Source organism: Musca domestica, unplaced genomic scaffold, assembly GCF_030504385.1.
Source record: "Musca domestica strain aabys unplaced genomic scaffold, Musca_domestica.polishedcontigs.V.1.1 49, whole genome shotgun sequence".
Taxonomy (NCBI): domain Eukaryota; kingdom Metazoa; phylum Arthropoda; class Insecta; order Diptera; family Muscidae; genus Musca; species Musca domestica.
Genome location: NW_026712344.1, coordinates 934,526 through 952,315, shown reverse-complemented (window position 1 = coordinate 952,315; position 17,790 = coordinate 934,526). Strand labels below are relative to the sequence as shown.

Sequence of the window (17,790 nt, the reverse complement as noted above, 5' to 3'; positions counted from 1 at the left end):
ACAAAATGACATAATTTGCGGTGACGCTATGGGTAGAAACAAATTAAAGTAATTATATTGTTTATTTTTAATGTCAGCAAAAAATAAAAATAAAAACAACAACAAATAAAAGTGGTTAAACGTTGCCATTGTTATAAAGGGAAACAAAACTAATTGCAATTTAAGAAAAAAATATCTGTTGATAATAAAAAAATATGTCAATGAAAGCAGCTATTGCGGCCGCACAGCATCATCAAATAGCCGCCATTAGGTCAACAGCAATTTGCCGCAACAATTGCCAAAACTAAAAGCCTTTATGTTAATATTTATACAAATAATTTGAAAGCTCATTATATGGCTGGCTGGCTGGCAGGCAGGTCGGCAGACAAACAGAGAGCAAAAGCGGCAGACAGCCTCACATACATGTGAAGGCGAACAATCAGCTAAGTAATTGTGATTTTATGGAGCAATAAATTTAATTTAAAAATTATGACATTTTTTAAAAGTTGTGAATAGAGGGGAAGGGGAGCGGGAAAATGAACATACAATGATCAGATTAAGAGCATTAATTCACAAATTATTGTAGGCCAAACATATTTAGCAAAAGTTGAAGAAGAAACAAATTTGCGGATGTGAGGCCTTTAATGGGGATCTACCCAAATTTTCCACGCAAATTTCTTATTTAGTGAAGTGTGATTTCGTGCCGCCCTGTCAATTAATTTGAAACTGAAATATAGCTAACAATGAAAAACTGATGTTCGTTGGTAATGTTAATAAAATTTGGAAAAAAAAATCCCAAATAATTAAAAAAAATGATTTAATGTTTTTAAATAGCGACTAATATAAGTCCTAAGTAATTTAAAACATAAGAAGACAGAATATAAAAATAATTCAAGTAAAATGTTTTAAAATGGCGCCCAATGTACGTCCTAAGTAATTTAAACCAGAAGAAGAGAGAATTTAGAAATAACCCCCAATAATTTAAATAAAATGATTTAATGTTTAAAAATGGCGCCCAATGTAAGTCCTAAATAATTCAAAACTAATTCAAAACTAATTCAATGCTATCGTCTTTCTTCTTTTTTTCTCTTTACTGTCGCCCAATGTTATACTTGGGAATTATTCCAATAATTAGGTGAGAACACAAGCTGCATTTAGGATTGGGTAAATAATGCCTTCAGGATTGGGTAAATCAAATGTCGTCGATCTTCTATGTGAAACATAGGAAAACATGAATAACAATATTAAAACGGCGCCCAACGAGGGACCCTGAATAATTACTCTATTCAAATGGCGCCCGATGTGTATCCTGAAGAGTTCAAAACACTAGAAGCTCTTAAACGAATTTAGCGTTTTTTTTTTCTAACAAAATTAAAACATCACTCTACGATTGCATTGTATTATTTCCATAACTAATAGAGGATATAAATTGGTAACAATGATGCAGCTGTAGACTGGCGACCCTAATTATTCCAATGACTAATAGAGAATATAGGTTTCCTTAAAAATTGGGAAAAAATTATTGCCCTACAGAGGTGTTCAACGAGAGAGACCCTGAACAATGACACTTTTAAAATGGCGTCCAATTGGAATTCACATTGGGCGCCATTTAAAAAAAAAAAGTGATTGTTCAGGTCGTTAGCAGATTTTTAGTTAAGAAAATATAACTTTTCTATTTGAATAATTGAAATTGGCGTCCAATGTGAGACTTAAGGATTATTCTAATACAATATTAAAAAATCTCTGATAGCCTTAGAAATTCTACAAGTGCCATAGATTGCCGAAATGTTGTTTTAAAATGACGCCCAATCCGGAGGCCGACAAATTTTAAACATTGGCTGATTTTCGATTCGGAAGATTCAGGCGCCCCATGTGAGACTTAAGTATTATTTTAATAAATTTAAAACTTTGACAGCCTTAAAATGGAAAAAAATAATGATGGCAATCAAATGTTATCGATTTTAAAAAGCTTACGCCCTTTATATTATGTAAAAATGGCGCCCAATGTGGGTCCAGAATTATTTTGGACTTATGAGTACAAAGATTATGAATTTAGGTTTCAGTGAGAGCCTATCGCTCAATGTGGGACTTTAGTATTATTTCAATAAAATATTGAAGCGTTGGCAGCCTTAAAAATTCAGGAATAAAATAATGGTGCCCAGTAATGTCATCGATTTCCCATATCAAACGCCAAAGCATGAATTTTTGTGTAACAAGTAAAAAAACATTAAGTTCGGCCGGGCCAAACTTTTAATACCCTCCACCTTAGGGTAAAAGAAACATTAGAAGAAATGTGGCAAAAACCATTAAAATTCCGAATATCGGGAGGTACCGTTATATGGGGGCTACACCAAAACGTGGACCTATAATTACAATGTTTCGCCACACGAACTAGGACCCATTATAATCCACAAATACAAATTTTTAGACAAATCAGTGGAAAAATGTGGCAAAAACCATCAAAATACCGAATATCGGGAGGTACCGTTATATGGGGGCTATATCAAATCATGGACCCATGCATGCAATGTTTCGCCACAGGAGCTGGAACCCATTATGACCAACAAATACCAATTTTTAGACAAATCCATGAAAGAGTGTGGCAAAAATCATCAAATTACCGAATATCGGGAGGTACCGTTATATGGGGGCTATACCAAAACGTGGACCCATACATGCAATGTTTCGCCACCGGAAGTGGAAACCATTATGACCTACAAATACCAATTTTTAGACAAATCCGTGAAAAAATGTAGCAATAATCTTCAAATTACCGAATATCGGGAGGTACCTTTATATGGGGGCTATACCAAAACGTGGACCTATACATGTAATGTTTTGCCACACGCACAGGGACCCGTTATGACCTACAAATACCAATATTCAAATAAATCCGTGGAAAAATGTGGCATAAATCATCAAAATACCGAATATCGGGAGGTACCGTTATATGGGGACTATACCAGAACGTGGACCGATATATCTCATTTTCAATACCAACCATCTTAGACACAATGCGAATTGCTCTGCAACATTTTGGCGCTCTACGTCAAATACTGTGGGCTGTATCGTGATTTCAACAGACAGACAGACGGACAGACAGACAGATAGACGGACAGACAGACGGACAGACGGACATCGTTAAATCGACTTAGAATTTTATGCTGATTATGAATATATATACTTTATGGGGTCTACGACGAATATTTAAGGATATTACAAACGGAATGACAAAGTTAATATACCCTCCGTACCAAGGTGGAGGGTATAAAAATGGCGACAACTGCGTGATTCCGAAATATTTAAAACATCACGAGATGTTTTATTCGGCTGACGATTTAAAAAGTTATTAATTTAGATTTCAGTGTGTTTAGCGCCCAATGTGGGACTAGAGTATTATTTGAATAAAGTATTGGAAACTTTGTCAACCCTGCAAAAAGTGCGGAGCCCAAATGTCAGCGATTTCCTTTAGCAAAAGCTAATAATATGAATTGTTGTATGAAGATGGCGCCCAATATGGGTCCCGACATCATCATACGTTTTATTCGATTGATGAGTTAAAAAATGGTGAATTTAAGTTTCAGTGAGAGTCTAGGGCTCCATGTAGGAATTGGTGTTGAAGATTGGCTGTTGTATGAAAATGGCGCTCAATGTGGGTCCCGACATATTTTTGAAACATCACCATACGTTTTATTCCAATGATGAGTTAAAACATTTTCAATTTAGGTTTCAGTGAGAGTCTAGGGCCCCATGTGGGAATAAAGATTTAAGATCGACTGTGTCAATCATTGATCAAGTGAATAGAGACACAACGCACTTCTCCTGCAATGAGTTGTTAATGGATCGTCCATTTAGCCAGTGTGTTAAACTGTATCCTGGGAGTGCGTTTTTTAGTGACTTTCACAATGGATTTATTTTATTTCCCTTCCTTTAGAAGGATAATGTTTTGTCAATCAAACAAGGAATATGTTTTTTAATCGCTAAAAATTGGCTAATTTCCAGTGGAACCACATACAATCTATTTTCCAGTTTTGTATCATGTTCCCAGCCTCCATTTACATTCAATGAACTTCTTAACATCGATGACAATTTTTATGTAAATAATATTCTCCATAAAAAAACAACAATAAAAAATACTCAAGTGCCTATGGAGGAAACATGATCACAGACAATCAACAATTGTAAAACTGTAAAGACAACTTTTTTTTATTTAATAAAAGAAAACAGCAGAGACATTTAAAAAAAATAAATTGTGCTACACAACCCATTGATCATAAATCACAACAGTGTGTCATGTTAAAAATGTGTGTCGTCGCAATTTTATTCCACGCACAGATATTTCATATGCAAACTATAAAGAAATTGAATGGACAGACGGACGGACACCTACTCATCATCATCCTCCATCCACCTCCTCCCAGTAGGGTCTGATGGTATGGGACACATGTCATTATTTTGCGTACACAATTTATAAATTTTATTGAAAAAACAATAAAACCCCAAAAAAAAGAGGCAGCAAATCACAAAAATCTGACAGCCATTGAATGATTGATAATATTGCGTAAAGCAAAAGAAACAGAAATGAAAATAAAAATAAAAACACAATAATCACATAAACAAATGATAAATTTGCAAAGAAAATATATTTTGACTGATTTAATAAACACCAAAAATTAACAATAACAACAAACGAACATAAACAACAACGGCGGAACCACCTAGGTTGCCGGACAGAATGGGAAAGTATTGAAACGTTCAGTGCATGGCATACATAATGGGGCGTCGTATTGATTTTACAAACTTTCTCATTAGTTACAGAGAGGAAGGGAGGTAGAGAGAGGGAGAGAGAGAGAGTGGGAGGATGTTGTGATTGTTTGAAATATAAATTGATTTGCTTAATTTTTATGGGGTGAAATGGAGCTGGCACACCTGACCCCACGTTGGGCGCCATTAAAATAAACAAATAAATAAAAATAGAAACAATCAATAAAAATATTTTAAATAAAAATCAAACAATAATAATTAGATAAATAAATAAAAAATATTCGAATGCAACTATCCGGCATGAGGCATTTTTTTTTTCTAATTTTTCATTAGATTTCGATAATATTGGAAAAAGGAATCATGAGTTGTTTAGAATTGTGTTAGATCCTGATCTTATACCGAAAATACCAAAGAATTTAATCATCTAAGTTTCTCAACATTCCAAAATATAGTGAACTTGAATCAAATAATTTTTGCAAGGAGAGAACTGACTTACGGAGAACCGCAAATGTAAAGTTTCAGTTAATTTAATGGGAGATTGTGGCAGAAACCTTCGAAATACTGAAAATCGGGAGGTATACCAATTAGTGGATCTGAATCGAACATTTTTCCCAAGGAAACAATAAACCTACCGAAAACCTCAATTGTAAAGTTTGAGCTAATTGGGATGGAAATTGTGGCAGATACCTTCAAAATACCGAAAATCGGGAGGTACCGTTATATGGGGACCATACTAAATAGTGGACCTAAATCGAACATCTTTCGCATACAAACCTTTCGAGAACCCCAGTGGGTAAGTTGCACCTAATTTAATTGGAAATTGTGGAAAAACCTTTAAAATAGCAAAAATCGGAAGGTACCGCTATATGAGGACTATACGAATATGTGGACCTGCTTAGGCAATTTTCTGTCACAGACGGTGGTATCCATTAGAAACTTCAAATAAAAAATTTTATACAATTTCGGTGGATAATGTCGCTAAAATCATTAAAATACCTAATATAGGGAGGTACCGTTATATGAGGACTATACGAAGAAGTGGACCTGCATAGGCAATTTTCTGTGATAGGATGTAGAACCCATACCATCACATCCCAAATTTGAAAGATTTCCAGTGAAAAGTGTAACACAAGTCATTAAAGTACCGAATATCTGGAGGTACAGTTACAGGGTGAGATGAAAAACTGTAACAAAGTCAAACGCCATAAATTTTAATTTTTTTAATTTTATCGAATGAAAGCAAAAAATGTCGGAAATAGCATAAAATTTTAGGATAAGTTTAGATTTGTTCGAATTGGTCACCTTTGGCATGAATTATGACCTTCAAACGGCCAATGAAACCTTCACACGCTGCCCGAATGTTGCTTTGCGGCATTTTGGTCCATTCCCGGCGAAGCACTTGCTTGAGGTGATCGACACTTTGGTATTTTTTACTGCCAACCTTTCTTTCTAAAATACTCTAGACACAATAGTCCAACGGATTGGTATCCGGAGATTTTGGTGGCCATTGTGCACTGGAAATAAAGCGGGGAACCTCATTTTGTAACCATTCTTGGGTGGCGCGTGCTGAGTGCGATGCTGCTGTGTCCTGTTGGAATGTTCAAGGTCTGCGGCCAAAATTTTTGCGTGCCCAAGGCTTTAATACACCCTCCAGAATATTTTCGCAATAATATTCGGCATTTATTCTGATGCCACGGTCGATTAATACGAGCGGAGAGCGACCATCGGCGCTTGAGTTCTGGTGGTCAACCGAAGGTGCACATTTTCAGTTGACCTCTTTAGCAAGTAAACACGATCATTTTGCTTGTTTACAAACTGCTAGACAACGAATGTTTTTTCATTGGAGAAAACCAAATTCGGTAGTTCACCACTTTCGACCAAGCGAAGCAACTTTTGAGTCTATTTTCTTTCCGCTGCGGTGTAAGTTCTTGCACTTTATGGAATTTCAATGACTTTACCCCAAGCTCATTTTTCAATAGAGGCGCCAAGAGGTCCATCTTTAATTTTCTAACTTATGATTACGCCTAATTTTCTTAAAAAACTTAATATATTTTTTTTTAGTTTAAAATTTTTAAATTTTAAAATTCCCTATCTGTGCTGTTTTATCGAGTTCTTTATATTCTGTAAAATAAATATCAAATTTTCGCTATAAATTTCACTTTATACCCCTTAATCTTATCTAAACAAGGTCGCCTAAATGAAAAAAAAAAAATATGTGTCGCGGTTGCTGCTCTTGTTGTTGTAATTTCCTTCTTTATCGCAGCGAAAATAAAAATATTTATGCGTCACGCTTCTGCACAGAGACCATCAGGTGGATGGAGGGATATCACCTAAATTTACTTTTAACTTTCCATTTGCGTTTTGTCGTTGTGGACTACTTCAAAATTAATGGCCAAAACGTAAGCAAACAAATATTTACGGCAAAGCAAAGAGGCGCCTTCGTATATCATGTAACCTCCTCAATGACATATTCATGCATAAATTATAATTAAATTGTTGACTAATTTATTAATAATTAGTCAAACGATTTACATAGATTTGAAGAACAACAAAAACAAAAAAAAAACAAACATATGGCCCTCCCCAAGAGATAAATGCCGGAGATGAAATACCTCTCGATCGCCTCGATCATTTCTCTTGCTCTCGGCAATTGATTAAATGTTATTTACAAATTTTTAACACATTTCTAAACAAACAAAGTTACAGCAGATCAGCTATGGTAAATAAACAAGTCAAACTCTAAAAGAAGAAGATGAAGAATAAGCAGCAAATGAAAAAGAGATCCCGCCATACAAATGGAAGATAGATTCTTTAAAGATTGCTCCTCAATAAGCCATTGAAGAGAAAGAGGTGTCGGTGGCCTAACACCCCAAGTCGAAGGCGAAAATTAACCTCCAAGAATATACCCAAAGCATGATGATGACTTTTTCGTTACCTCACCTTCCCCCAAAGCATCTGCTATGAAATGGAAAGTTCAATAGGCCCAGCGTTTTTTTGGTTTTTCTCATTTGTACAGAGGAGAGTGCGCGCTCGCGTTAATTATGTTTGTATATTGTTTCGCTTGGTTTATAACAACACAAGAAGTCAAATATTTCATTTGGTTGTCTGGTGTTTACATCACCGCCCAACCAACAAAAAACAAAACAAAAAATGAACTCTGCCGCCATCTACGTCGCCACCCAACGCCATGCACCATTTGAAATGAAAGTTTCAAGAACTTTTCTACATTAAATGGGTTAACTAAACAGAGATGTTAAATTTGTGTGTATTTTTTTCCCTAGCTGTCAGGAAATTTAAGACAAAAATGTTTTTTTTTAGTTAAAAAAAATAAGACAGTTTAAGAAAGAAATATAGATTTGTTGTCTTATGGATTATTTATGTTTTAATTAAATATGACAGATGTAATGGTTCATAAAGAAACGATAATGGTCTAGCTATAATTCTAAACATATTATTTCATTAAATAGAAATAAATTTGTTTTGCAACTGCAAGTAATTGAAAATGGCGCCCAACGATATATAATGGATTTTTTCAAAAATTGTGTAGATTGTAAACGGCTGAAGCTAGAATCTTAAAATTTAGCACGAGGGCCAGAAGGCGGTGTTAGGGTGGGTTTTTGTAAATTAGTACTAAAAGGGTACGATGAGTACTAAAAAGTACTAAAAGTTAGATGCATTGTATTAGGCAAAGGGAATGAAAAAACTGCAACCAATTTCAGACTGCTGTCATTTCTAAGCCACTTGTCCGACAGCTGTTAAAATTATTCCAGTGACAGCTCATTGTATTGTTTACAAACGTACAAAAGCATTTTGGTGAGAATTTTCCAGAAAAAAAGTTATTCGTGATGGAATTCATGCGTGATAGTGTTATTTCTTTATACTTGGCTGGAAAACCACAAGTGGCTATCTTTAGAGCACTCCAGCATTTAAATGTGAATAAATCTTTTGTGTCTCGTACCATAGCTCGTTAGCGTACCCGACATCAATGAAGAGGACGGAAGAAAACAGCAACATCAGCAGAAATGGTTCGAAAAGTAAAGAAGCAACTTGATCGAAACCCGCATCGCAGAGGCCGAAAATGGCTCGTTAGCTGAACATATCGCAATATTCCATTGGGTAAATATTGAAAAATGAGCTCGGGGTAAAGCCATTGAAATTTCAAAAAGTGCAAGAACTTAACCCGCAACAGAAAGAAAACAGACTCAAAAGAGGTAAAGAGTTGCCTCGCTTGGCCGAAAGCGGTGAACTGCCGAATTTGGTTTTCTCCGATGAGAAAACATTCGTTGTCCAGCAGTTTGTAAACAAACAAAATTATCGTGTGTACTTGCCAAAGAGGTCAGCTGAAAATGTGCACCTTCGGTTGGCCACCAGAACTCAAGTGCCGGCCATTGTGATGGTGTGGGCCGCCATAACAGCCGATGGTTGCTCTCAGCTCGTATTAAGCGACCGTGGCATCAGAATAAATGACGAATATTATCGCAAAAATATTCTGGAGGGGGTATTAAAGCCTTGGGCACGCACACATTTTGGCCGCAGACCTAGGCCAACAGGACTCAGCAGCATCGCACTCTGCACGCGCCATCCAAGAATGGTTACAAAATGAGTTTCCTCGCTTCATTTCCAGCATACAATGGCCGCCAAAATCTCCGAATACCAATCCGTTGGATTACTGTGTCTGGGATATTTTGTAAAGCAAGGTTGACACAAAAAAATACCAAAGCGTCGATCATCTCAAGCAAGCGGTTCGACGGGAATGGCCCAAAATACGCAGAGCAACATTCGGGCAGCGTGTGACGGTTTCATTGGCCGTTTGAAGGCCATAATTCGCGCCAAAGGTGACGAATTCGTACAAATCTAAACTTATTCTAAAATTTGATGCTATTTCCGACATTTTTTGCTTTCATTGATTAAAATTTAAAAAAAAATGTAAAAATTTTGGCGTTTGACTTTGTTGAATTTTTTTATCTAACTCTGTATAAACCTAAAACTATGTAAGCTATTAATAATATATTTTTTTGTCTTTAATTCTTTATAGCTTTTTTTGTTCACCATTGAATTATTTCAGTTGTTGCTATTAGATCAAGGTTAGATCGATTAGTTTTTAAAAATTATTAAACTATTGTTAAAATTTTTAAAATATTTTTTTTAATTAAAAAATTAAAAACATTTGATTTCGTAAAACTTTTAATTATCTGAATGTTTTTCATTTTTTTTTCAAATTATTTTAAAATAATTTTTTTAATTATTTTCATATAATATTATTTATGTTTTTTTTTTCAAACTCTAAAATAACATTAGTCTCTATTAATAATTTTAAAAACTAAAACACCAATTTACCTTATTCAAATTATGTTTCAAAATCCAAATCCGAAAGCTGTTGTATTAATCCCAAATAATTAAAAAAAAACAACAATAATTCCTTCGTTAAATATTTATGTGTATATACGTTGAATATTTTATGATATGTATATGTGCTGGTATGGAATGTGTTCCAATATTTATATATCGTTGCACTCAATATCACTTTAGAGCTCCGGAGCTTATCACCACACAAAATAAAATTTATATAAAAACACTTTTTTTTTCGGGAATATATTTATAAAAGGCCGACGTTTTCACAATGATAAGAAAATTGCAAAGAAAACCTGTAAAGAGAAATGCGAAAAAAATAGAAATTATTTTTAGAAATTGAAATATTTTCTGATTAAGAAAAAATTATATAAAACAAAGTAAATAAATAACAAAAAGTATATATTAATAAAATATTATAATTTTTTTTTAATAAAAATATTAATAAAAAATAGTTTTTTTATATTTTTAGTGTTTTTTGGGTAAAAAAATAATTTATTTATACCCTACAACACTATGTGTGGTATTACAAGTTTGATAGAGTCAAAAATTATGTAACACCTCGAAATATTGGTTTCCCTCATAGGAAAGTATATATGGATCTTCCTATCTCGCCGAGCTGTGTCGATCTAGCTATGTATGTCCGTCCGTCCGTCTGTCCATGTTAATTTGTAATTATGGCCCGATCCTCACGAAATTGAAAATGGAGGTGGCGTTATGGCCAGAGTAGAAGCCTGATGCTGATGATGATCGCATAATATTTAGGGGTTAAATTGGACCAAAAACTCAAAAATTTCCTGATTTTGCAGTTGCTCTACAGGTCGCAATTATAGACCAATCGACGCTGAAGTTAGCATGAGACTAGAGCTTAGGGCTGGGCAGAATCCTTTCAATTTTAGTGGTCATCGGAAATATTTAGTGGGTGAAATAGACCATAACATTTCTGTTAAATAAAAGTCAAATTTTTTCAATAAACCGCGAATATTTTTAATCCCGGCGAAATCACAAATAGACGAACGGGTCAATTCTGACCGTTACGTAGATACCGATAGTAAATATATCGGATATATATAGCGAAATATATACAATGTCTATATACAAAGGAAAGGAATGTTAGATGGAATGCTTATATCTCAAGAATGGCTGGACCGATTTTAACAAATTATTATTATTATTATTATTATATACAGAATGTAATTATGATCCGAACCTCACAAACATTTCCATAACGGTAAGCTCAGAAGGGCTAGGCCTATTGCTTTTAAAGATGTTCGCAATATATTTAGGGATTGAAATGGGCCAATAACTTAAAATGTTCCTGATTTTGCAGCCGTTATAAAGGTCACAAATAGAAACCAAAGGACATGAAATCTCACATGAAGTTAGAGTTTAGGACAGGGGGTTATAGGCGATATCCGAAATGCACAAAAGGCGAACTTCTGATTTTTTATGCTGATTTCGTTGCCTGATATAGCCAAATATCGTAGACAATCAAATCGTAGATGATTCTAAATTTGGAAATACAGAGGGGCCTCTTGCTTTTGGAGATGATCGCAAAATAGTTAGGGGCGAAATCTACCAAAATCGATTTGGACATAAGGGGCTCCTAACATATTGTAGGGTATCACATGGTCGGCCACGTACGACTATAGCCTTCGCTTACTTGTTTAAATGTGATTTTATTATTATTATTATTCTTATTCTTATTCTTATTCTTATTATTATTATTATTATTATTATTATTATTATTATTATTATTATTATTATTATTATTATTATTATTATTATTATTATTATTATTCTTATTCTTATTCTTATTATTATTATTATTATTATTATTATTATTATTATTATTATTATTATTATTATTATTATTATTATTATTATTATTATTCTTATTATTCTTATTCTTATTCTTATTATTATTATTATTATTATTATTATTATTATTATTATTATTATTATTATTATTATTATTATTATTATTATTATTATTATTATTATTATTATTATTATTATTATTATTATTATTATTATTATTATTATTATTATTATTATTATTATTGTTATTATTATTATTATTTTTATTATTATTATTATTATTATTATTATTATTATTATTATTATTATTATTATTATTATTATTATTATTATTATTATTATTATTATTATTTCTTTTTTTTCATAGTCTTAAAAGAACTTCTTAAAAATGTAAAAAAAGGTATCAAACAATGAAGAATAAAATAAAACGTGAAAACCCTCCTCCTACTCCTTATATTAATCTGGCCTCTTAAAAATTCATTTTTTGTTCTTGTGTTCCCTTACCCCACCCCTTACACAAGACAGAAAAAAGGCGGTTAATTCTTTTACGGTTATCGGTTATTGACACGTGTAACGATTTGTTAATTCGGCTGTAAACAACCACAGCCAAAAAAAAAATAATAATTTTATTGTCATGGATTTTTGCTTTCTGCTTCTTTTTCTTTAATTTTTTGTTACGCCTTACGTCTTTTCAATGGCAATGATTTCGTGAAATTTTTTATTTGTGGTCTGGAGAAATGGGGTTATTGAAAAACAAAACTTCCTCGGATTATACAAAAGAATGTGTTTTTTTTTTTTTTTTTTTCTTAAATCAAATTAAAATTTGCTAAAAGCTTTTATTGTCTTCACCACAACAACTTCGCCGATTTGTAACAAAAGAAGTGGACTGCTAAAGGCCTCGAGCAAAATTCGTTAAATTTCACAAAAAAAGTTTTGCTTTTGTGTTTAGATCAAGAAAAGAAATTCCAATGATTTGAGAGGGATATTTCAGGGGGAATTTTGGAATTAAATTTTTAAAGAATTTTAATTTATTTATTTGTATACCCTCCACCATAGTATGGAGGATTGATTAAGTTTGTCATTTGTATCACCTCGAAATATACATTTTAGACCCCACAAAGTAGTTAGCATAACATTCTGTGTCGATTTAGCGATTTCCGTCCTTCTATCCGTCTGTGGAAATCACTCTTGCTTCCGAACGAAATGAAGTAGGTTTATAAAATTTTAATCAAATGTGTATTATGTCTGCAGGACTTTTGGTATTGAAAACGATATATAACGATACCTCCCGACATATAACGATACCTCCCGATATTCGGCATTTTGATGGATTTAGCGACATTATTCACCGGAATTGTTTCAAATTAGGTATTTGAAGTTCGTAATGGATACTACAGCCTAGGACAGAAAATTGTCTGTGCAGATCCACGTCTACGTATAGCCCCCATATAACGGTACCTCCCGATATTCGGTATTTTGAGGATTTTAGCCACATTATTCACCGGAATTGTTTCAAATTTTTTGTGGTGGTAGATTTCAAAATGTTATAAAGGCATTGTGGTTAGAAAATTTAAATTTTTGAGAAAACATTTTTCTCCCGAAAATTACCTTCTCGAATAATGAATTACAAATACCCAGAAATAAATTCAAATTCATTTCAAGTTTAGCCCAATTTAAATTAAAGGAAAACAACATAAATTAAATTAACAAATTTAAAAAAAAAATGCATTTTGAAATGCTGTCACTTGTTTAAAATTCTCAACACCTTTAAAATAAAAAAAGAAGTGCATGAAATTCTTATGAAAACTGTCATTCTGAAAAAAATCGAAGAAGAAAACATTTCAAGGCTTTCTTTGAGTGTGTGTGTGTGTTCGTTTGGTTAACAATCTATTAACTTTAATTAACACCTTACACATTTAACAAAAAAAAAGAGTTCTCTCAATTCTGGATCTCAGCGGTTGGTGGGGTGCTTTGGTAGCTTATTTTTCAAAACTCTTCCCACGTTTTTGTGTGACACTTTTGGTCTTTAGCTTGATCATCGTCATCGCCTTCTTGAGGCATTTGTTTATTTATTGTTTTTCCGTATTGTTTTCATTACGACCTCCAAAGGCATTTGGTGAGGAAGGTGATGGGGGGCTCATTTTAAACGCCAATATAAAGCAGCATGTGAAATAGCTTTCTTTCATTGACGCAGAATTCCAAAGGTACTGTCATTGACATTTTTGTTGTTGTTTGTTTTTTAAGCCGGCTGAACTCATCATCTTCATCCCCAGCAAAGCCAAAGCCATAGATTTCTTGACATCGCCTGATAATGAAACCTGCTTCGTCAACGAAAACTAAAAGTTCTAAAGCTCCATTTCTCAGCGGCTTATCTAGTGAAACAAATCTAAATGACCAAGATCGGAATTTTTATGTGCGTGTGAAGGTGTATATGTGTGTGAGTGCATGCGTGCGTGCGTGTGCGCTTTGTTGCTTTGCCACCGGCCGCCATTAAAGATAATTCATTAAAAATGTAAATTATGTCGAAATTAAATGAAAAACATGCTTTGCCCTTTTTATTTTAAAATTGAATTTGATTTCTGTCGTTTTTTTTTTTTTTTTGGGAAATTAATAACACCCCACTTTGTAGTTGAGATGAGAGATGGCGTTTTGTTGATCTTAATAAAAGCAACAAATTAGGTGATATATATTTTTTGGATAGGGAAGGGACTTTGGGGAAAGTCGATAAAGAATATGGGTTTAAAAAATGCCATAATACAATCATAATTAGTCTAGTCTAGGAAAAAAATCCTTGAAAACCCTTGAAACCAGACCTGAGATTAAATACTTGCTCTATGAAATTATGAAATAAAAAATATAAAAATATTAATACATTTTTACATCACATCTTCATAGAACTAGAATTGAGCTCCTGGTGGCTACCAGACAAACTGAGTACTGAAAGAGATACTCAAGAGTCCCAAACTGACAAATGTTCAAGGGATTAACGAAAGTTTACCGAGGAGGATATTAGTTCAAGTTTTTAGCTCCATCCGTTCACATAATACAAAATGGTACCATTTTAGAAGTTTAGTACGATTTCGTTTGTCCGGTACAAAATATTTATTTTCTGTACATGTTAGTACTTTTTGTACCCTTTTAATACGTATTTCTTTTGTGGCAAATAAAAAAATAAATCTGTTAAAAATTCTGTTAAAATCTTATAAATAGCAAATGTAACCGTCATATTAAGGTCTGAACGCGAAACGTGGACCTGCATAGGTACCTTTTAACATAAGCCATCACATTATTCAAATGCGAAACTTGAAAAAAAAATCGGTGAATAATGTAGCTAAAGTCATCAATGTAGGGAGGTACTATTATATGGGGGCTATACCAAAATGTGGACCTGCAAAGACAATTTTCTGCCTTGGGCTGCAGTATCCATTACGAACTTCAAATACCAAATTTGAAACAATTCCGGTAAATAACGTCGCTAAAATCAAGAAAGTACGGAATATCGGGAGGTACCCTTATATTGGGGCTATACGAAGACGTGGACCTGCACAGACAATTTTGTATCTTCGGCTGTAGTGTCCTTTTCGAACTTCATATCCCAAATTTGAAACAATTCCGGTCAATAATGTCGCTAAAATCATAAAAATACCGAATGTCGGGAGGTATCGTTATATGGGGGCTATACCAAAACTTTTACCTACATGGCCCATTTTCAATACCAAGAGTCCTGCAGACATTATATACATTTGAGTAAAATTTTGTCAGTCTACTTCATTCGTTCGGAAGCTAGAGTGATTTCCACAGACGCATTACGGATCAAGAACATATATATTTTGTGGGGTCTAAAACTTAATATACCCTCCATACTATGGTGGAGGGTATAAAAATAATAATAAAAAATATTTTAAAAAATCTACAAACCTTATTAAAAATATAAGTTTTTTGGTTTTACAAAACAAAAAAGACAAATTGATTTATCAAATTGTGCCAAGAATATATTAAAAATCCATGTAAAAATATAAAAAAAAAAATTTCGTTGGAAAAAAATACAGGTTCATATGGTCTTGACATTAAGTTTAAATATCTGTGATAATCCAGTAAAATAAACTTTGTCATAATAAAAATTTAAAATTCATTTTAATACAAAAAAAAAAACTCAATTAAAACTAAAACAGCAAACTTGGGGTTAAATAGACAAGGCAAGCTACAACCACAACAACATTCGTTTGAACTCTGATCCTCAAACACCTATTAAATGGATTAACACGCAAAACATTTGACAAGAATTGTGCACGTTTCATGTGAATTGAAATAGTATAGAACGAACGAACAAAAAAAATGGAAGAGAATTTCAAAACGCAAATTGCTGAAAAAAAGAACACAAACAGAAATAGTTAACACTTGAAATAGTTTCAATGAAACTTGAAAACTAGCAACTCTATTGGAATTTCAAAATGCACACATACACAAGGGGTGTTTTGTAATTCAATTGAAATCGATGTAGAGTATACATATTTGGATATTGATGGTGTATATTCTATATTTGTAATGGGGGCACGTTATATATATTTTTATAATTTTTCAAATGATACGTAAGTACTTAAAATATTTCTTGTGTGTGCCTATAAGGGAAGGCAATCTTTTGTTTGTGAGGAAGTTCGAAGTAATTTAGCCAATGGAAATTGGGTTTCCTCTATTTTCTCTTTAAAAGTCATCTTTTGCAACTGAGTACCAGTTCGCAAAGTCGATTAAAAAAATTTGATTTAAAAAATAATTGAAAATTCTTAAAAAGTATTCCTGATTAAAAGTCACAATATTGATTGACTTTGTAGACCCATAGATAAAGTATGGAACTCAAAATAAGCGTCCATGAACTGAAACGACATTAAGAACTGATTTGATATCTACAGAATTATATAGATATCGATAAGTATGAAGTTAGCTCATAAAATAAGTGCAAGTCATTTGTTATGATATTTGGTTACTCGTTTTTTATTTATTTATTTTTTTTTTTGTTTATTTAATTTTGTAGTTGTTTTTGTTGTTTTATAATTGTCATAGAATTGATGAAAGTGAAACTGCCAAACAATGAAAATGATTTATGACAGTGCAATATGAATCAGAAGTATAAACAGTAATGATCTAATCTAACCCCTGGCACTACTCTCCCCCCAAAGTGCACTAAACTGCAACAAGGTGAATACAGGGCGATAGGTTAGATATAAATTTTGTTTAAAAAACTATTGAATAAACATCGTAATTATCTTTTAATAAATAAAAATATTTTTTAAAAGGAAAATATTATTTCCATTATTTTTCTTTAAAAAAAGATATTAAAAGAAATCACTTTAAAAATAAATAACTTTAAAAAATATTCCTAAAGAGCTATGGGAAAAGAATATTTAAAATATTACAAAAATATTTAAAATCTTTTTTCTCCTAATTCTTTAGGAACATTTTTTTATTTTGTTTTTTTTTATTATTTTTATTTTTGTATTATTATTTATTTTTTTTTTTGAGTGATTTCCCTCAATATTTTCTTAAAAAAAAGATAAAGAAAATATTTTAATTTTTTTTTTCCTAATTCTTCAAAGTCATTTCTCCCAATATATATTTTTTAATAAAAATATTTATATTTTTATAAATAAAAATGTATTAAAAATATTTAATTGATGAGAGACATTTATGTAGATGCTCTCGTAGATTTTGTTTAATATTTTTGAAAAACCCAGCCGATAATGTATAAAGAAACCCCCATAAAGAGCGTTTTACAAACCATAAGGGACAGAGCAAATATCTTCAAAACTAAAAACCAACATTAAATTTTTGATTTATTTCATAATTAAAAATTAAAATCCACCTTTTGATTTGGTTTTTCAT

General features: G+C 32.5%; 1 protein-coding gene across 1 annotated transcript in view; it reads right to left on the bottom strand.

Annotated features, from left to right (window-relative positions):
- Positions 1–17,790, bottom strand: part of LOC101898435 (stAR-related lipid transfer protein 13) — a 399,946-nt gene that overhangs the window by 374,680 nt on the left and 7,476 nt on the right. Inside the window, exon 2 of the mRNA XM_059127991.1 lies at positions 10,081–10,388. The gene's annotated coding sequence lies outside the window, so the exon portion shown is untranslated. The remainder of the gene's footprint in view (positions 1–10,080; positions 10,389–17,790) is intronic.